Raw genomic sequence first — 21,008 nt, 5'->3', positions numbered from 1 at the left:
GGGTACGGAAAGTGTCCAACATTGCTTTAGTGGGCTGACAGATGTGCCTCTGGCCAGAGGGCCTCTGCCGAGGCCAGGAGGAGTAGCAGGGGGGGAACCAGGATATGGGCCGTGGGGTCGGGGTAGATGGGCACAGACCACCATTGCCGCAGCAAGGCAGCTGACCGGCTGCACATGCCGCTGACTGCCCACTGTGAACTTAGCGATCCGGGTCGTATGGGTCCCTCCCCAGGCCAGCCCCCTAGGCACCCTCAGGCCCCAGCCGACCCGTCAACAGGATGGGCATGCACCATTGCAACCAGTGCCATCTTCTTGGCTGGAATGAGGGTGTGTGGGGTGCGGAGTGCTTATCTGCTTTTCCCATTAACTTCATCGCAGCGTTAATGTAAGCCTACTTGTGACAAGAAAGATTTTTTTAAATGTGCAGCTAAAATATGGTCAGGTTCTCCAGTGCCGATCCCGGCCCCATCGCATCACACACCGGTAGGCATTGCAAATGCACTAGTTCCACGTGGCGCCGGTGCCCATTGGGTGTTTCTCGTGCCCGCAGTGCCGAGAATGACTTCTCTATCAAACGGGACTCTTTTTTTGTGGCCTCGGTAAGGAATGCCCCGCTGAGGCCGCACTTACCTTCATTTTCTGCACTGTCATTTTTAAATGCCGCCCCAATCCCTCGACCCCCCCACCATGGCCTCCGGAAACCCCCCTCAAGGCCCAACTTAGGAGGTCCTTGAGCCCCCCTCACCCCACCTCATAAGGGCAGGACACCTCTGGGCCTGATCCCTGGCATGGGCAACTTACCATCTGGCCACCTGGACACTGTCAGCCTGGCACCCTGGAAGTGCCCCTGCCAGCCTGGCGGTGCCACCAATGCACACTGCCATGGTGTCAGGTAGGCATGGTCAGGGTTCCCGGGTAGCAGTGTCAAGGTGCCTGGATGGCAGCAGGAGTGCCACGATACCACCCTGCCCAGAGCCTGACCACCCGGGGACCTCCAGTGGACTAGGAGACTCACCCCAGGTGCCATCATACTTTGTGTGGACCAGTTCGAAACGGCACCATGATGAGGTCTCCCAGGGACGGGCGTTCATTCCTGGGCCTTCAGAGAATCTGGCGCTGACACATTTAAGTATGTGAATCTGGATCACGCCCAGTGAGGGTGAGGACCAGATCACAACATCTGGTGAGGCATTCTGAGCGTCACAAATCACGGGAGAGGCCTCTCGCAAGATTAAACGCCCTCACCGTGTCACCGAGTCGGGCGTGAAACGACCGTTCAATTGCCCCTATAGAAATGAATTAGTTGAATTCCGCCCCACATCTGTTGCAGCTGGTGTCAAAGTCAAGTGAGGGTAGACTGCATCCTCCGAATACTCACCGGCACCAGTTTGGTTGCATCCAGACTGTACTATTTTGTTCCAAACCTAAACTCACCACCACAAATACATCTGAATCACACATTCAAATACACATCAAAACTGTGAAACAGTCAGCTCCCAAAAACAGAATAATAAACTTTGTTGTGTGTGGCTATCAAGGGATCTGGAAGGTAAATTGGGTGCAGAATATCGGAGCAGGCTGAAGGGCCTACCCGTGTGGCAGGTGAATAAAGTTAAAATTAAATATTTGTGCGTTATCAAAAATAGGTACTGGTGAGAGAGGGTTTAGGATTTCAGTCATAGGTTTAATAGGAATTAGTTGTTTAAATATTAGAAATCATTCAAGCTTTTCATTTCAGTTATTAATCAATTGTCCACAATTACACAAAGGGCTTACAGGCTAATTAATTAGGATACACAAACCAGACAGATTCCTGGCTTGGTGCCTAGACGATAGCTGATCACATCTGAGAACAGTAACAATCCTGCTGCAGCTAACTTCAGCAAATCCTAAATTGGTGGTGGGGATTTGGGGAAAGTCATGGACAGGGTTCTTGTTCCCGCTCACTATCCAGTAACTCCTGTTGGAAGTTTGCATGTAGGTCCAGGTTAAGTCTGTGAGGCCCTTGTGGTTGAATTGACTGCGGACAAAGCAGAGGGTCGTGGACGAGAAATTACCCCGTGAAACTATCTACAAAATTGTACCCCACCTAGGAGTCAACGCCTTGAGCGGGAGGATTGGGCTAAGAGAAAATTTTGGCAAAGAAAACTGATTGAACACCCAATAGGGAAAGGTACAAATTCATCAGCTCAAAGTCATTTAACTTCCAGTTGTCATAACTGTTCAGCGATAGGGTTTCCTAATTGTAACTGAGGATTTTCTAAAATATCCCTTAACTTTAAACAATTCCTTGCTAAAAAGTGTGGGTATGTTGTAATTGTGAAGCAAATTAATAATCGAATTGTCAATCACTATGAATTGAATTGTTAAGGGGTTTCAAGCAGGGTTTCGTTTACTGGGACATGACTGACTCAGATACTCAGAGAGGGGGGTCTCAGACATTGCAGAAGCAACTTTAAACAGCATTGGCCTGTGCACACACAACCGTACCTGTGCCTGTGGATGAGTCACAAAAGCAAAATTGCCCCCAGTAACAAAGTGCAGCAACAGCTGTAATTTCTACTACTACCCAATGTCGGGTTTGCAACGCGTTGACTGGTCGGCGAGCAGTTTACATCAATTGTCTGTCAGTCGGAAACGGTTCGGATTGTACAATGGTTGCAAACCCTGTCCTGTGATCAGATGCTGTGATTAACTCCGCACTTACCATTTGTGAAGAAAGGAAACACAGTCATCAGCCCCACTGAATATCATGTTTGCAGCTCCTGGCTCAAATAACCACAGCTACTATTGAAAGAAATTATTGTTCAGCCTTCTGAGCCACATCCTCGTATGAGGAGCAGAGACTGAACTGTTGTTAGCACTGAGACACATGCCCCGACTCAATGCAAGTAGACACCCTCGCCTCAGAGAAAAATTCTTAGCAGTTCCATGCATTCTCCTTCTGCACCTGTGTTGCATGAACCCTGTAATTATCTGCAAATTTTGCGGTGAAGCTCTGAAGGCAGACTACGCTGGGTGAAACACGAACTGAGGACATGCAGAGGAGAACAATGTCACACTGGGGGCAGGTGCCTCACTTACAGGGAAAACGCTAAATAATTTTACTTCGATAAGTCTCCTTTGGTGCCTGTAATTCGACATCAAATCGGAACACAGTGGCAGCATTTGCACTAAGGTTCTGAAATAAACTCAAGGTTAAACAAAGGCTGTTTGCTTCACTTTCGTGATGTCATTTCCTTTGATTCTGATAGCCTGAAAACAGCAGGTTTAATATATTTTTTCAGATGCATCTCAGAGCTCATTCACTCATCCAACACTAACAGATAAAGTTCCGAAAGGTGAAAAAGGAAAACAGCTGCCAAAACTCTACCCGACAGTTGGCCCAGGTCAGACAACAAGTGTAATTATTTATTAAAGAGACATATTATTCATGTTTGGCAAACGGCTTTTTGATCCCGGGAGGGAAACGGGTCTGAAGAGTTGGAAGCAATTTTCTTCTTAATAACTCAACACTGAAGTGATGAGGTGCATCGTGAACTGACTTGGGTTAAGTGTTCGCAAGTTAGCAAGTAAAAAAAGTTTGTCACACTGTGTCCTTCAGAAGATAAAGGAAAGGAATAGACAGGATTGATGCACAATCAATTGCACAAAGACTAAAGTTGGGTACAACTGTGGCTTTATTACAGTCAGATGCGTGGCCTCCTGCTGCAGCTGGCGAAATGGCAGGGCACTGGAGGTCATGCATATTTATATAGTTCTCCGTGGGCGGAGCCAGCCGGCAGGAGCTACTGGCGAACCTGTAGCGCAGGTCCTACCTTACATCTCCTATTACAGTGGTTCACCACATTCACCCCCTGTTAAGGGGGTTAAAGGAGGAAAAGACTTGCATTTGTACAGTACCTTTCATGACCCTAGGGTGTTTTAAAGTGCTTTACAGCCAATGGAGTAATTTCAAAATTTATATACGGCAAGGTCCCACACCCTGCAACATGACAATGGCCATCTGTTTCAGTGATGTTGGTTGAGGGATAAATATTCGGTCAGGGAACTGGGCAGACTTTCCTTCAAACCCTCCTTCAAAAAGAGTGTCGTGGAAGATTTCATGACAACCGGTACACAAAAAAGCAGGACAAATCCATACCAGCCAATTACCACCCTATCGGTCTATTCTTGTTCATCAGTAAAGTGCTGAAAGGGGTCATCAACAGTGCTATCAAGCAGCATTTGCTTAGCAATAACTAGCTCAATGGTGCTTAGTTTGGGTTCTACCAGGTTCACTCAGCTCCTGACCTCATTACAAATTTGATTCAAACTTGGACAAACCTAAATTTCAGAGGTGAGGTGAGAGTGACTGCCCTAATGGTCTCAGTTCCAGGAGTTCCACAGGTGTCCTTGGCCCAACTATCTGCAGCTGCTTCATCAATGACCTTCCTTTCATCATAAGGTCAGAAGTGGGGTGTTCGCTGATGACTGCACAATATTCAGCACCATTCACAGCTCTTCAGATACTGAAGCAGCCCAAGCCCAAATGCAGCAAGACCTGGACAATAGCCAGGCTTGGACAGACAAGTGGAAAGTAGCATTCACACCACACAAGTGCCAGGCAACGACCATCTCCAACAAGAGAGAATCTAACCATTACCCCTTGACATTCAATGGCATTACGATCACTGACTGGATCTCCCTCTATCAACATCCTGGGGTTACCATTGACAAAAAACTGAACTGGGAAGTGCTTTGCTAATAGATAGTAAAATCCATTTTACCCATCTGCATATAGAGAGCTGTTGTAATGCTGTAACAGTTTGAGATTGGCTAAAAAGAAATCAAGGCACATCTTGCAACAAGAGATAAAAGAATGCCGTGTGCCTTGAGTACCGCTGGTGTAGTTAATGACAGAGGCCAGGTCTGCTTGGACAGAGGAGTTGCTTCCAGGGCTCTAAGCTGAGCAGAAGGTTTTCAACTTGGTCCTAAAAATGGGTTTCTCTCTCCAAGGACTCTGCACCAAGATAAGCAAGTAAAACTTGGTTGTTGAATGTGTACATAAGTGGTATTTGAAATACATGGCTTGTTTAATTAGAATGTAGAGACAGGTTTCAGGAAACAAGTTGTACCTGTTAACTGTAAAGTTATTTCTTTGTTGCTAATGTTCTTAATCCGGTTTTCAAATTAATATAAAAGCTGCCTACTGGTCAGTGTTATCACTCCTGTGGTGTAATAACAATTCCTCACAGTTTTACCAAATGCAAATAGTTGGGCTCCAATCCGGGGTCTTAACCAAAATTGGTGTTCTGCTCCAGATCCATAACAATATAAATACTGTAGCTACAAGATCACGCAGCACGGTAGCATTGTGGATAGCACAATTGCTTCACAGCTCCAGGATCCCAAGTTCGATTCCGGCTTGGGTCACTGTCTGTGCGGAGTCTGCACATCCTCCCCGTGTCTGCGTGGGTTTCCTCCGGGTGCTCCGGTTTCCTCCCACAGTCCAAAGATGTGAAGGTTAGGTGGATTGGCCATGATAAATTGCCCTTAGTGTCCACAATTGCGTGTTGGATGGGGTTACTGGGTTATGGGGATCGGGTGGAGGTGTTGACCTTGGGAAGGGTGCTCTTTCCAAGAGCCGGTGCAGTCTCGATGGGCCGAATGGCCTCCTTCTGCACTGTAAATTCTATGTTAATCTATGTTAATCAGGTCAGATGCTACAAATCCTGAGGCAAGTAACTCACCTCCTTACTCCCCAAACAAAGCCTGTCCACCATCGACAGGCATAAGTCAGGAGTGTGATGGAATATTCTCCACTTAACTGAGTGAGTGCAGCTCCAATAACACTCAAGAAGCTCAACACCATCCAGGACAAAGCAGCCCGTTTGATTGGAACCCCTTCCACAAACATTCACTCCCTCCAGCACCGACGAACAGTGACAACAGTGTGCACCATCTACAAAATGTACTGCAGTTACTCACCAAGGATCCTTAGGCTGGGCCTTCCATCTAGTACGACAAGGTCAGCAGACACATGGGAACACCACCACTTGGACGTTCCCCTCCAAGTCACTCACCATCCTGACCAGGAAATATATCGCCGTTCCTTCACTGTCCCTGGAACTCCATCCCTAACAGCACCGTGGATGAACCTGCATCACATTGACTGCAACAGTCCAAGAAGGCAGCTCATCACAACCTTCTCAATGACAATTAGGGATGGGCAATAAATTCTGGCCTAGCCAGCGAGGCCTACCTCCTTTAAATTAATCTTTAAAACACCTGAGGGAATAGACAGTACCTCTGGTTAATATTTCATCCAAAGGACAGCAACTCTAACATTGCAGTACTCCCCCCCCACCCGGCCCCCTCCCCCCATCCCTCCACGGTAGAGTTTCAGCCTGGACTGTGTATGTGAGTCTCTACGGTTGTACCTAATCTCTCAACCTTCTGAATCACAGGCAATTCCACTGAGCCAAACCTTCCTTGAATGGTCAGGGACAATCCCATAATGAGGATAACAGGTACAAACCCAAAGTAGACACAAGTGAGCTCTATTTAAATCATTGACGTTAATCTGTTGTATTAATAATGAGGAGTGTGACAGAAATTGCTTATCTGATAAATGGTCTGCTGTGCAAAGATTTTTCGCATGGGCACTGGGGGGCAGCAAGGGTGTGTAGGGTTGGGGGAGAGGAGACATCTTAAGTGTCTGGCATGAGCAGCACCCAGAAACTATCCTTGGCACTAAGGGATGGATTATCCAATTGGAGGCGGGAATCAGGAGACAGGTAAAAGTCTCGGCCACGAACCTACCTCTGTCTCCAGCGTGCTGTGAAGTGCGATTTTCACGGGGTTGGGATCTGCATGACCATGGAGACAGGGCTGCCACCCAATAAGTTGTGGTGGGTGGGAGGGAGGGAAAGAGAGAGGGACGGAAATGGGGACAGGACACCAGGAAATGGACTACGAGCTCACCTGGTTTGTCCGCACACTCACCACCGGTGCCTGGTATAGTAAGTGGATCCAGTCCACAAACCCCTGTCCGAACCCAAACCACCCCAACACCTCCCACAAATAATCACACTCCACCTGATCGAAGGCCTTCTCTGCATCCATGGCGACCACCACCTCCACACTTCGTCCCTCCGGGGGCATCATTATGATATTCAGTAACCTCCTGATGTTGGCTGACAGATGCCTCCCCTGAACAAACCCCATCTGGTCCTTCCCTATTTCCCCCGGTTCACAATCCTCGATCCATAAGCCCAAAACCTTGGCCAGTAACTTGGCGTCCACATTTAACAACAAAATTGGCCTGTACGACCCACACTAATCCGGATCAATATCTCTCTTTATGATTAAGGAGATCGAGGCCTGCGATAATGAAGGGGGGAGCACCCCCTGCTCCCTCGCTTCATTAAACTCCCGCACCAGCAGGGGCCCCAGGACCCCCAAAAACGTTTAGAAAAATTCCACTGGTAAACCATCCGTGCCCGGGGCCTTCCTCGCCTGCACCGCCCAAGACCCTTCACCACCTCCACCAGCCTAATGGGGGCTCTCAGCCCCTCCACCACGTCCTCCACCACCTTCGGAAACTCCAACCCCTCCAAAGACCACCTCATTCCTTCCACCCCGGCTGGGGGCTCCAACTCGTGCAGCCTCCTATAAAAGTCCCCAAACACCCCATTCACCCCCACCGGATCCAAGACCTTGCGCCCCCCCCCCCCCCCCATTCTTCACTTTTCCGACCTCCCTCGCTGCCTCCTGCTCGCTCAGTTGATGTGCCAACATCTTACTAAGAAGGCACGCTCTTAACAAGCTCCCTAATCACCTCAACAAGACGGGAGGCTTTAATTTTCTGCTCATCCCCCACGCTGCCTTGGTCCTCTGGAAGTTCAGCAGGTTCAGGAGCAGAGGGGACTGACACGAAGACCATGGCCACCAATTTGTTTGCTGCCCCACCTCCATTCGCCCTGGCCCTGATTTGCGTGGGGAAAATCTGAGGTATTTGCTTTTTGCCAGTGCCATCCTTTCTACTGCTCGAAGTAAAATATTCTGTCATCCTAATTTCATCTAAAATCCTGGAGGGCAAAAATCTAGAAATTACAAAGTGGAACATTCACAGACAAATATTCAAAGCCACCAGGAAATGTGTTCTTAATATATTTGAATGACATTCGCCCATCCATTAAAAGACAAGACAGAGGAAAGACACACAGAATGATTAATGATTCAGCAACTAATATTCCCAACATTTAACCTGCGGCTATACTCCCATTTGCAGTGAGGCAATCGTTCAACTTACACATAACAAGAAGCGATTTTAGTGATATTAGAAGAGTAATGAGTGGTCCCTGAATTTTCCAACTTACATGCAGCTGCCTCAGCCTGCACGCCGGCTCTTTTTTTTTAATTGAATTGAGACAGAGTTTGAATATCATGAATCCTTCACAATTCACATGAAGAATATATTGCTTGTCAATTAATTATATTGGTGTTGTGAACATTTTCTGTTCAGTCGAGCAAGCAGTACTCTCGCCTGTTGGGTCCTCCTTGGATCACATCTTTTGAGATTCTATGGCATTTTTCAATAATACTTTGAGAATTCTGTCCTCTATCCACTTTTGTAGCATCCTACCAAAACCCTTCTCCATGCATCACTCAAAACCTATCTGCTCTTCTGCCGAGAAAATACTTTTTTGATCTTTTTTTTAATGTCATGCTTTGTTTTGTTCCTTCATGGAATGTGAGCAAGGCTCATTTGTTGGCTATAATTACCTTTGAGTAAGTTGCACGGCGCTACCTTCTTGAACTGCTGCAGCAGATCTGGTGTAGGTACACCCTCACTGCTGTTGGGAAGGGAATTCCAAGAATTTGAAGGAACAGCAATAGAGTTAGAAGTCAGGATGGTGTGTGGCTTGGAGGGAAAGCTGCAGGTGCTGGCGTTCCCTTCCGTCTGCTTCCCTTGTCCTTCTAGGTGGTGAGCCTCAGCAGGTATGTGAAAATTAAAAAAATAAATGTCTAACAAATACATATAGCCCTCACTCCTACAAACTAGATAGTGAAAAAAAACTGCCACTGATAAAACACATTCAAAGCTTTTTAAATCTCCTCAATTGGCCGTCTCTTGATGTCAAAGAAACCTCCCCTCTTGATAGGCCTCACCTTTTCATTTGTCCTTGGTGGGCCTTAACGCTTCACAGTGTTCCATATTTTTTAAAAAAGATGCTCCACTGACAATATTTTCAATTAACCCGTTCAGATTTCAAGTATAATGCACTTATGATGCAAAGTAAAGCTTCTTCAACTTTGTTTCAACAACGTAGCCAAGTCACGACCTCAGGTGAACATCCGCAATGCACCATGTGTAACAGGTCCCCAATCCTACGTTACCCATCCGGTAGAATCTGAGGTTGGTGATTAGTGCTAGTTTAGGAGTAGCTTGGTGTTCGGAACTGAACTGATATTGACTGAGGGCAGCATGGTAGCATAGTGGTTAGCACAATTGCTTCACAGCTCCAGGGTCCCAGGTTTGATTCCCGGCTGGGTCACTGTCTGTGCGGAGTCTGCACGTTCTCCTCGTGTGTGCGTGGGTTTCCTCCGGGTGCTCCGGTTTCCTCCCACTGTCCAAAGATGTGCGGGTTAGGTGAATTGGCCATGCTAAATTGCCCTTAGTGTCCAAAATGTTAAGTAGGGGTCACAGGGTTACGGGGATAGAGTAGGTATGTGGGCTTGAGTAAGATGCTCTTTGTAAGGGCCGGTGCAGACTCAATGGGGCGAATCGCCTCCTTCTGCATTGTAAATTCTATGATAATTCTATGACCAAAGAGATTTCACGTTGCTCCCTACTGTCAACATCCCATAGGCGAGAAGTCAGCCTGAGCATTATAAAAATCAAGCTCTCAACACTGAAAATTCCCACCACGAACCAAACCAGGCACCATGCTCTCCATATGTCCAATATTTTAAAAGCAACAGACTGGAGGAATTGTAATGATATATCTCCCTGGTATCACTAGGTTGTTGGTGGGATGGAGGGTGAAATTTAGCAGGGCCGATAGATTTCCCTTCTCTCTTGTTCATACTCTGGGTAAATGTAGAAGAACAGGGGAATATTAATAGGGCTCCAGTCTCTCCATAATACTAGATTGAAGAAATACTCCTCTGCCTTTAATTGGGGTGGGTTTTGATAAAGAATGCATTCTTTTCATAAGATAGTACACCTCGTACCACACCGGGAATGTTATTTGTTATTTAATATTTGTCGAAGGAGTCTGCGGACTTGGTGAAATGTTCACCGGACATTTTTGTGCTTATAGAATAAAGCAACAGGAATCATCTCTTCAAATACTGCTGAGCTCCTCTTTGCTGAGTTTTGCTGTTATGGACACCCGTGCCAACTGAGAAGATTCTAAGCCCACCCTGACTTCGGTTGGGTTTGAGCCCCGCCTGTAATTGCAATCTTCCTGGAGGTGGTCAATTAACAGCGAGTCCACTGCCTTCCTGCCTATCGCCCCCGACCCGGTCCCCATAACATGACAGACGGACAAGCACCGAAATTGGCATCCCGCCAGCTATTTTCAGATAAATAATTAATGATCAATCGAATTTGCTACCAAGCAAATGGACCTGAACATTACACTGTCTACACCATAAAATGGTTCTTGTGGGCAGACGGGCGGAAGTGGGTAGGCCGTTATTTTTCACGCAAAATGCTTAAAAGGCAAAAGGAAAGAGGGTACACCTTTTTGGGCGTGCCTTCTGCCCTTGGGGGTATCCCTCCCAAGATGTAACCCCCCCTTCCATTTTCTCCACCTAGCCTGCAAAACCGTCCCTCCATCCATCTTACCTCTCTCCCAGGCTCCCTGTCTAATACCCCTGACTTACCTCACCCCGGCATCCATGTCCTCTTAATCCTGAGCCTTTTTACAGTCTCAGCAGAGCCCGCTATATAGTTCAGCCTCCGCTGAGACTGCGAGAGTGGCTGGCCTATCTGATTGGTCGATCGCCTCCAAGGACAGGACTTCCTCCCACTGAGGGGCAGAAGTACCACTGTCATCACGTTCATGTCATCGCCTGCAGGACGACATTGTTGGACATTGACAACATCTCCTGCGGGCTGTGATGGGGGGAGCAGGGTCGGGGGGGGGGGGGGGGGGGGGGGCGGAACGATACATTTGGTCCCCCACCCCATCTGTAAAATTCAGCCCTGGGAGGGAACGCTGGATAGCAGTCAGAGATGGCTTTTCCAATCTTTGGCCCAGGTATGCTGAAAACAATCATACAGCCCCTGACCTGTTGTATCAGTTAACTCACTACAGACTGAAGATCAAACCTGAAACCATTCTACTTTATATTTTCTTATTTGCAATGGGGTCAAGTTCCAGTATCGGATCTGTTCTCTATTCACAATTTAAGAAACCTACCTCCAGGCAACTTCCGGAAAAGGGAGAGTCAAAACCACACCTAAATTTAGTCAATTATCCTAGCACATATCTTTGGTATATGAAGTCCTAGCTATCAGAACCTTGCTTGTCTCAGAGTCTTCCTGTATCCCATGCCAAGTGGCACATGAGACAAGCTACATCCTCCGTTGCCTTATGTTCAACATACTTTGCTGAGGATTGTCGCTGCAGTGATAACCCCTTTTAAAAAACATAGGCAGGTAGGCTAACTGACCCACAAAACCCTGCCAGGAAGATAGGCTGTATTCAATGCGAATGTGCCTCTTCTCTCCCATTCAGACATGGATATCCTGCTGTACGTCACCCCAGTTTTCAGGGACCAGAACTCTGGTATTTATTGATGGTGTTCAAACCCAGAACCTTCCAATCAAGAGGCAATAAAACTATCGCTATGCCAAGGCTTCTAACTGTGATTTTTATGCCCAACATTCATCCCCGGTACAAGGGGTGGGGGGTGGGAAACAATAAAAGTAATTTTTTAAAATTCAGGCCGAGGACATCTGGCCTACATGAAAAGCTCTTTAATCTTAATACTTATGAGCAAATTAGAGACTCGCACTAATATCCAAGGTGTCTCAAAACCTGCCAAAGGGGATGCAGCTGAGGAAGATTTACAGTGTGCAGCCGACAGTTATTATGCGTAATACAGGTCTTGGCTCTGAAAAATGAAAACACAAATAATAGGTGTTGACTGACTCAATTCTGAAAGTTCTAATGCTGAGCAGTGAATTATATAAACAAATGAAAACGGGCGTACGTGAGCAATGACTGGGTGGCGCAGTGTGTTTAAAATTGGATCCTTTTATCTGGCACAACACTCTTGCGAGAAGCAATCACAGTCAGACATGATATGGCATCCTCTCCCTAGAGAATGTCAAAGATGTCATGTAAAATGAGTTTCCAATAGATACGTAATCCACAGCAAAAGAAATAAGGACTTGCATATACAGTGCTTTTCATGCCTTCTGGATCTCCTAAAACACTAGCTTTACAATCAATTAACTATCTTTGCAATGCAGCCACTGCTATAATGAGCAAAATATGGCAGGCAATTGGTGCACACAATTATGACGACCAAGTAATCTATTTTAGTGATATTGGTTTGTTGAGGGTTAGATTTTGGCCTGGGATGAATTCCCCTGCCCTGCATGTATCAAATTGCGAAATGGAGTGGAATTCAATGCCCTTCCCCATGGTGGATTTGGTAGAGGGAGGGTATTCAATAGGAGGGAAGGGTGGCGCATGGGGGCGTCACTACCTTCCCGCCTCCATCCCTATTAAGTCTGTGGCAGGAAGGCATGTGGTCGGCCTTCCCACCCTGTCAGTTGTGGCCTTTAATTGGGCAAGTAATGCCCACTTTAATATTAATATTAACTCTACACTGGATGACAGCCATATCCCACGGAGAACATGACAAGCAAAGACATGCCGTGTTATTTGTGAAATCTTGGAAAGGTCCCCTGTTCAAAGGTACTAAATGCCAGATTGAGGAACCTGGAATTGGGAAGAGGGGTTCCACTGAGAACCACTCCCCTGCCCTTGCTGATGCTCCCGCCCCCTCTTGCCCTTCCTCCGCGACCAGAATCCTGTGACCCCCGATAAACCCCCACATCCTCTTGTCAACATTTATCTTTAGCTAGGGTATCCAGCTGTGATTCAGTGTACTCCTGGAGGTTTCATCAAATGATTTACCGCCACACTCCAACCATTAGTCAGCCAACACAAGTATTTTTGTGACACATTGCCTTTTTACACCAATTGGGCAGCACGGTAGCATTGTGGATAGCACAAATGCTTCACAGTTCCAGGGTCCCAGGTTTGATTCCGGCTTGGGTCACTGTCTGTGCGGAGTCTGCACATCCTCCCCGTGTGTGCGTGGGTTTCCTCCGGGTGCACCGGTTTCCTCCCACAGTCCAAAGATGTGCAGGTTAGGTGGATTGGCCATGATAAATTGCCCTTAGTGTCCAAAATTGCCCTTAGTGTTGGGTGGGGTTACTGGGTTATGGGGATAGGGTGGCGGCGTGGACCTTGGGTAGGGTGCTCTTTCCAAGAGCCGGTACAGACTCGATGGGCCGAATGGCCTCCTTGTGCACTGTAAATTCTATGATTCTATGATTCTATGAAAGCAAAAAGACTCATTGCCCAAGTGGATGATGCTAGACTGTCAGTAAACAGCTTTTTCCCCCCTATTTTAAATTGTTTTACATCTGGTAAAGAGAAATGCACAAAGAAAATGATAAAAGGAACAATCTTTATAAATGTCACGATGATTTTTAGCCTTCACATCCTGGAGACTCCAGGCCAGTCCAGAAGGGCATTACAGCGAAGCTGCTGATTGCGGGGAAAATTTGCATACGTCCGGTACGGTCACTCTAACTTGAAGGTGTACCTGTGCAAGAGACCCTAGCTGTTCAAGTGAAGACAAGCATCCAGCATAGGGCAGTAGAGCGGAGCTGCTGATTGGCTGATTGCGGGGAAAATTTGTATACGTCCGGTGCGGTCACTCTAACTTGAAGGTGTACCTGTGCAAGAGACCCTAGCTGTTCAAGTGAAGACAAGCATCCAGCATAGGGCAGTAGAGCGGAGCTGCTGATTGGCTGATTGCGGGGAAAATTTGTATACGTCCGGTGCGGTCACTCTAACTTGAAGGTGTACCTGTACAAGAGACCCTAGCTGTTCAAGTGAAGACAAGCATCCAGCAGAGGGCAGTAGAGCGGAGCTGCTGATTAGCTGGGAAAATTTGCATACGTCCGGTGCAGTCACTCTAACTTGAAGGTGTACCTGTGCAAGAGACCCTAGCTGTTCAAGTGAAGACAAGCATCCAGCAGAGAGCAGTAGAGCGGAGCTGCTGATTGTGGGAAAAATTTGCATATGTCCGGTGCGGTCACTCTAACTTGAAGGTGTACCTGTGCAAGAGACCCTAGCTGTTCAAGTGAAGACAAGCATCCAGCAGAGGGCAGTAGAGCGGAGCTGCTGATTTGCTGTTGTGGGGAAAATTTGCATACGTCCAGTGCGGTCACTCTAACTTGAGGTGTACCTGTGCAAGAGACCCTAGCTGTTCAAACGAAGACATGCATCCAGCAGAGGGCAGTAGAGTGGAGCTGCTGATTGGCTGTTGCAGGGAATATTTGCATACATCTGGCGCGGTCACTCTAACGTCAAGGTGGTTTGTGGAGGAGCTGTTGTCACGTGACACTTAAACCCGAAACACTTCTTCAGTGTTTCCCACCCTATCCCCTCCTCTAACCAAAAAAAACCCAAACGCTGTAAAGATCAAGAGGAAGGCTAGAGGGCAGGTAGAAGTAGAAACAAGTTGAACCGTGACGTCACAGCCTGCAGGTAAGGGATTAGCTGGTGACTGGTAAGTAGTTTTTCTTTTATTTTTCCTCAGTTGTTATCGTGCGGGGCGCAGAGGTTGCTGAGTGAGTGCTTACTGAGAAGGGAGTGAATAACAGGTAAGCTCTTTCTTTCTTTTTCTTTTTTATCTAGAAGGGATGGCAGGGAAGGTAGTGCAATGTTCCTCCTGCAGAATGTTTGAGGTGAGGGATGCCGTCAGTGTCCCTGCTGATTTCATCTGTAGGAAGTGCACCCATCTCCAGCTCCTCAGAAACCACATTAGGGAACTGGAGCTGGAGCTGGATGAACTTCGGATCATTCAGGAGGCACAGGTGGTCATAGATAGAAGCTTCAGGGATGTAGTTACTCCGAAGAATAAAGATAGATGGGTGACGGTGAGAGGAGCTGGGAGGAAGCAGTCAGTACAGGGATCCCCTGTGTTTGTTCTCCTTAGTAACAAGTACACTGCTTTGGATACTGTTGGGGGGGGACACACCTTACCAGGGGTAAGCCATGGGGTACAGGTCTCTGGCACAGAGTCTGTCCCTGTTGCTCAGAAGGGCAAGGGGGAGAGGAGCAGAGCATTAGTCATTGGAGACTCCATAGTTAGGGGGATAAATAGGAGATTCTGTGGGAACGAGAGAGACTCGCGGTTGGTGTGTTGCCTCCCAGGTGCCAGGGTCCGTGATGTCTCGGATCGTGTTTTTGGGATCCTTAAGGGGGAGGGGGAGCAGCCCCAAGTCGTGGTCCACATAGGTACTAACGACGTAGATAGGAAAAGGGATAGGAATGTAAGGCAGGAATTCAGGGATCTAGGGTGGAAACTTAGATCTAGGACAAACAGAGTTATTATCTCTGGGTTGTTACCCGTGCCACGTGCTAGCGAGACGAGGAATAGGGAGAGAGAGGAGTTGAACACGTGGCTACAGGGATGGTGCAGGAGGGAGGGTTTCAGATTTCTGGATAATTGGGGCTCATTCTGGGGTCGGTGGGACCTCTACAAATGGGATGGTCTACACCTGGACCAGAGGGGTACCAATATCCTGGGGGGGGAAATTTGCTGATGCTCTTCGGGAGGGTTTAAACTAGCTCAGCAGGGGCTTGGGAACCTGAATTGTAGCTCCAGTATACAGGAGGTTGAGAGTAGTGAGGTCATGAGTAAGGTTTCAAAGTTGCAGGAGTGTACCGGCAGGCAGGAAGGTGGTTTAAAGTGTGTCTTCTTCAATGCCAGGGGCATCCGGAATAAGGTGGGTGAACTTGCGGCATGGGTTGGTACATGGGACTTCGATGTTGTGGCCAGTTCGGAGACTTGGATAGAGCAGGGACAGGAATGATTGTTGCAGGTGCCGGGGTTTAGATATTTCAATAAGCTCAGGGAAGGTGGTAAAAGAGGGGGAGGGGGTGGCATTGTTAGTCAAGGACAGTATTACGGTGGCAGAAAGGACGTTTGAAGAGGACTTGTCTACTGAGGTAGTATGGGCTGAGGTTAGAAACAGGAAAGGATAGGTCACCCTGTTAGGGGTTTTCTATAGGCCTCCAAAAAGTTCCAGCGATGTAGAGGAAAGGATTGCAAAAATGCTTCTGGATAGGAGCGAAAGCAACAGGGTAGTTGTTATGGGGGACTTTAACTTTCCAAATATTGACTGGAAACGCTATAGTTCGAGTACTTTAGTTGGGTCCGTTTTTGTCCAATGTGTGCAGGAGGGTTTCCTGACGCAGTATGTAGATAGGCCAACGAGAGGCGAGGCCATTTTGGATTTGGTACTGGTAATGAACCAGGACAGGTGTTAGATTTGGAGGTAGGTGAGCACTTTGGTGATAGTGACCACAATTCAATTACATTTACTTTAGTGATGGAAAGGGATAGGTACATACCACAGGGCAAGAGTTATATTGGGGGGAAAGGCAATTATGATGCGATGAGACAAGACTTAGGATGCATCGGATGGAGAGGAAAGCTGCAGGGGATGGGCACAATGGAAATGTGGAGCTTGTTCAAGGAACAGCTACTGCGTGTCCTTGATAAGTATGTACCTGCCAGGCAGGGATGAAGTGGTCGAGTGAGGGAACCGTGGTTTACTAAAGCAGTCGAAACACTTGTCAATAGGAAGGAGGCTTATGTAAAGATGAGACATGAAGGTTCAGTTATTGCGCTCGAGAGTTACAAGTTAGCTAGGAAGGACCTAAAGAGAGAGCTAAGAAGAGCCAGGAGGGGACATGAGAAGTATTTGGCAGGTAGAATCAAGGATAAACCTAAAGCTTTCTATCGATATGTCAGGAATAAAAGAGTAACTAGAGAAAGAGTAGGGCCAGTCAAGGACAGGAGCGGGAAGTTGTGCGTGGAGTCCGAGGAGATAGGAGAGGTGCTAAATGAATATTTTTTGTCTGTATTCACACAGGAAAAAGCTAATGTTGTCGAGGAGATTACTGAGATTCAGGCTACTAGACTAGAAGGGCTTGAGGTTCATAAGGAGGAGGTGTTAGCAATTCTGGAAAGTGTGAAAATAGATAAGTCCCCTGGGCCGGATGGGATTTATCCTAGGATTCTCTGGGAAACTAGGGAGGAGATTGCTAAGCCTTTGGCTTTGATCTTTAAGTCATCTTTGTCTACAGGAATAGTGCCAGAAGACTGGAGGATAGCAAATGTTGTCCCCTTGTTCAAAAAGGGAAGTAGAAACAACCCCAGTAACTATAGACCAGTGAGCCTTACTTCTGTTGTGGGCAAAATCTTGGAAAGGTTTCGAAGAGATAGGATGTATAATCATCTGGAAAGGAATAATTTGATTAGAGATAGTCAACACGCTTTTGTGAAGGGTAGGTCGTGCCTCACAAACCTTATTGAGTTCTTTGAAAAGGTGACCAAACAGGTGGATGAAGGTAAAGCAGTTGATGTGGTGTGTATGGATTCAGTAAAGCGTTTGATAAGGTTCCCCACAGTAGGCTCCTGCAGAAAATACAGAGGCATGGGATTCAGGGTGATTTAGCAGTTTGGATCAGAAATTGGCTAGCTGGAAGAAGACAAAGGGTGGTGGTTGATGGGAAATGTTCAGACTGGAGTCCAGTTACTAGTGGTGTACCACAAGGATCTGTTTTGGAGCCACTGCTGTTTGTCATTTTTATAAATGACCTGGAGGAGAGCGTAGAAGGATGGGTGAGTAAATTTGCAGATGACACTAAAGTCGGTGGATTGTGGACAGTGCAGAAGGATGTTACAAGTTACAGAGGGACATAGATAAGCTGCAGCGCTGTGCTGAGAGGTGGCAAATGGAGTTTAATGCAGAAAAATGTGAGGTGATTCATTTTGGAAGGAATAACAGGAAGACAGAGTACTGGGCTAATGGTAAGATTCTTGGCAGTGTGGATGAGCAGAGAGATCTCGGTGTCCATGTACATAGATCCCTGAAAGTTGCCACCCAGGTTGAGAGGGTTGTTAAGAAGGCGTACAGTGTGTTAGCTTTTATTGGCAGAGGGATTGAGTTTCGGAGCCATGAGGTCATGTTGCAGCTGTACAAAACTCTGGTGCGGCCGCATTTGGTGTGTTGCGTGCAATTCTGGTCGCCGCATTATAGGAAGGACGTGGATGCATTGGAAAGGGTGCAGAGGAGATTTACCAGAATGTTGCCTGGTATGGAGGGAAGATCTTATGAGGAAAGGCTGAGGGACTTGAGGCTGTATTCGTTAGAGAGAAGAAGGTTAAGAGGTGACTTAATTGAGGCATACAAGATGATCAGAGGATTGGATAGGGTGGACAGTGAGAGCCTTTTTCCTTGGATGGTGATGTCTAGCACGAGGGGACATAGCTTTAAATTGAGGGGAGATAGATATAAGACAGATGTCAGAGGTAGGTTCTTCACTCAGAGAGTAGTAAGGGCGTGGAATGCCCTGGCTGCAATAGTAGCGGACTCGCCAACACTAAGGGCATTCAAATGGTCATTGGATAGACATATGGATGATAAGGGAATAGTGTAGATGGGCTTTAGAGTGGTTTCACAGGTCGGCGCAACATCGAGGGCCGAAGGGCCTGTACTGCGCTGTAATGTTCTATGTTCTGGAAGGTTTGGCAACTCCACATTTGACCTGGGTTGCAGCAATAATACTGGGGCTCAGGTGGGTGTCGCGGCCTCCCTGGTGGCACTGCCATCCAACAGGTATCAGGAGAGTCCTTGCTTTATTTTCTCATCAGAAAGACAGCGCCTCTAATAATGCAGCACTCCCCTCAGTACTTCACTGGAGCGTGAGCCTTGGTTACGGGCTGAAACCTCTGAAGAGGTATTGAACCCCAAACCTTCATACTCAGTGGCAGTGATGCTGCCAACTGAACCATTGCTGATATTGAAGAGTAGAAGATGTCCTACCCACCATCTTGAAAAACATGCCAACCAATTGTCCACAGGTGTTTGTTGCTTTTTGCTACTTGAATAACATACACACGCCTTTCACATGAATCTACTTGAAAATACTTATCAATGGGCCAAATGGCCTTCCCCCATCCCTGATTATGGTGAGGAACTACATAATTAAGGAACACTCGTAAAATATTAGTTAACTTAGTAACTTAGCACTTTTAGCCTATCAGTGTATTTAAATTGTGTGACAGAGCCAACACATTTGATATGTTTGAAAATTGAGTGCCTTTTTTCCCCATAATGAAACCTCAGCCCTTTTCGAGCCATTGTACAGTACAGCTGAGTACCTACACAAAAGAAGCATTATGAGTCGAGCAATAAGACACATTCATTTCACGAAGGTTCAGTGATCTCATAATGAAAGCAGAACTTGAATAGCAAAACAGTTTGCAGGAAAAAAGGCACGCCTCATCCGATTGGCTGCAATTACCGAGGGCATCGCCTGAGACGGTTCTCCAAGCGTTCTCCTATTTCCCAACACTCTTCCGCATTTTCCCACGCTCGTAGCATGCAAGCCAGACTGAGATATTAAAAGTGGGATCCTTGTCACATATCACTCAACCTCTTAACATAGTCATGCCCAAACAATCAGCCAGCTCACGACATGTTGCACAGGGGCTAGCAACAAACAACGTCCAGCCTGCCACTGTCTGACAAGCTGACAAAGGAAATAATCACAGCCGCCACATCACTTGAAACATTCAGGAACCATCTTAAGATTATTTCCATTCATAAGCTTTCGTTATCAGGACGACCATTTCAACGGGCCAGGCCTGGTTTAGCGAGCACCACCCCGATAAATGTTGGCAGAATACGGATATTAGTCTGTGATGCTGACATACCTAAAGCAGAAGCCTCTCTTGTAGCGTAGCCGGTTCAAACAGTAAAGCAGATAGTCTTTTGGTCACACAGAGCATCGCTGAAAAAAAATACATTTGGTCAAAGTTTTTCGAGTGGCATTCAACAGGTCAATTTCAAGAATACCAATGTCAGGGGAAACAATAACTTTATACTGTACGGGAAGAGGGTATTGATTGATTGGCAAATGGCCTCTGATCACTAGAGGCATTCTCCATGGTATTGCCATGACCAGAGTCCACTTGCCATCCAATCAGCACCCTCTTCTCATTCAGAATAATTTTGTTGTTTCCCCTGACGTTGGTATTCTTGCAGTTCACCTGATGAGTGCAAGATGAAAAGCTTCAACAAAATGTTTTTCAGCAATAAGCAAGTAAATGGTGATAAAGTTTTGATATATAATTTTATTTATTATTTCTATCAACTATTAATTTTAATTATTACAGCACAGAAAGTGCCTTCAGAGCAAAATGAAGAACTCACATGGCCTTGGGCACCCAGGCAGGTTCAAGTTCCTCCCCACCCAACAGAGTTTTTCTTTCCCTCTCAGTTTGCAGGCATCCTGGAGATATCATGAATAGTTCTTTCATTGGGTTATTCTCTCCCCAAGTGAGTCACAGTTTTGTATGAATCACTTGAATCCACAAATTCCAATTTCTGTTCCCAAGCTATCAATTGCATCCCTCTCCCTGGCATTGTCTGAGAGAAGACTGTGTGCAGCTTAGAGTAATATTTCACCGGAGATAAGCTCTGCCCACATATTCATGCCATCACTAATACCCACATATTTCCACCCCCATAGCATTGCTCGATGCTAATCTACCGCTGGAACCTTCATTCAGGTCTTTGTTCTTGCTAGACTTGACTAAAGCAAGATACTTCTGGCTGATTTCCCACATTCTCCACCTTGTAAACTTGAGGCTGTCCAAAGCTCTGTTGCCTGTGTCTCAAC

The 21,008-nt window shown here is 46.8% G+C and overlaps 1 protein-coding gene across 7 annotated transcripts in view; it reads right to left on the bottom strand.

Annotated features, from left to right (window-relative positions):
- plekhg4b (pleckstrin homology domain containing, family G (with RhoGef domain) member 4B) overlaps window positions 1-21,008 on the bottom strand; it is a 455,924-nt gene that overhangs the window by 356,265 nt on the left and 78,651 nt on the right. The window contains exon 1 of one of the 7 annotated variants that reach the window (XM_072509881.1): window positions 2,708-2,864. The exons of 5 other annotated variants lie outside the window; for them this stretch is intronic. The gene's annotated coding sequence lies outside the window, so the exon portion shown is untranslated. Of the gene's footprint in view, window positions 1-2,707; window positions 2,865-21,008 lie in introns of those variants that run through there. One more of the 7 variants, XM_072509889.1, reaches the window with a different exon arrangement.

Source organism: Scyliorhinus torazame, chromosome 6, assembly GCF_047496885.1.
Source record: "Scyliorhinus torazame isolate Kashiwa2021f chromosome 6, sScyTor2.1, whole genome shotgun sequence".
NCBI lineage: Eukaryota > Metazoa > Chordata > Chondrichthyes > Carcharhiniformes > Scyliorhinidae > Scyliorhinus > Scyliorhinus torazame.
The sequence above is the reverse complement of the archived record's forward strand: the minus strand, read 5'-3'. Positions and strand labels throughout refer to the sequence as shown.